Genomic DNA, 984 nt, shown 5'->3' with positions numbered 1-984 from the left:
TTTCTCTTTAAAGTCAATTAGACCCTCAAACTTTTTAAAGTTGCAATTAAGTATATAAACATCTCAATTTGTTTCACCAAGGCATAATTACCTGTTAATGACCTGTAATAGTAGGTAAACATAAATGTCACTTTTTTTATAACATAATTTATTAAATAGGATATCAAACTTTCTCTTCAAAGTCAATTAGACCCTCAAAATTTTTAAAGTTGCTATTATATACATAAAAATGTCAATTTAGTTCATCAAAGCATAATTATTTGTTAGTTTTGAAATACTAGGTAAATATAAATGTCACTTTTTTTTTGAATAACATGTATCAAATAGGATATCAAAATTTCTCTTTAAAGTCAATTAGACCCTCAAACTGTTTAAAGTTGCAATTAGATACATAAAAATTTCAATTTAGTTAATCAAGGCATAATTACTTGTTACTGACCTGTAATACCAGGTAATCTAAATGACACTTTTTTGAATAAAAAGTATCAAATAGGATATCAAACTTTATCTTTAAAGTCAATTATACCCTCAAACTTTTTAATTGAGCAATTAGATAAATAAAAATGTCAATTCAGTTCATCAAGGCATAATTATCATTTAGTGACCTGTAATACCAGGTAATTCTAAATGTCACTTTTTTTTTTAATAAAATGTATCAAATAGATATCAAACTTTCTCTTTAAAGACAATTAGACCCTCAAACTTTTTAAAGTTGCAATTAGATACATAAAAATGTCAATTTAGTTCATCAAGGCATAATTACCTGTTAGTGACCTGTAATACCAGGTAAATCTAAATGTCACCTTTTTTGAACAAATTGTATCAAATAGGATATCAACCTTTCTCTTTAAGTTCAATTAGACCCTCAAACTTTTTAAAGTTGCAATTAGATACATAAAAATGTCAATTTAGTTTATCAAAAGATAATTACCTGTTAGTGACCTGTAATACCAGGTAAACATAAATGTCACTTTTTTTTGAATA

The sequence above is a fragment of the Ipomoea triloba genome, chromosome 16, assembly GCF_003576645.1.
Source record: "Ipomoea triloba cultivar NCNSP0323 chromosome 16, ASM357664v1".
NCBI lineage: Eukaryota > Viridiplantae > Streptophyta > Magnoliopsida > Solanales > Convolvulaceae > Ipomoea > Ipomoea triloba.
Note: the sequence above shows the minus strand (reverse complement) of the source record.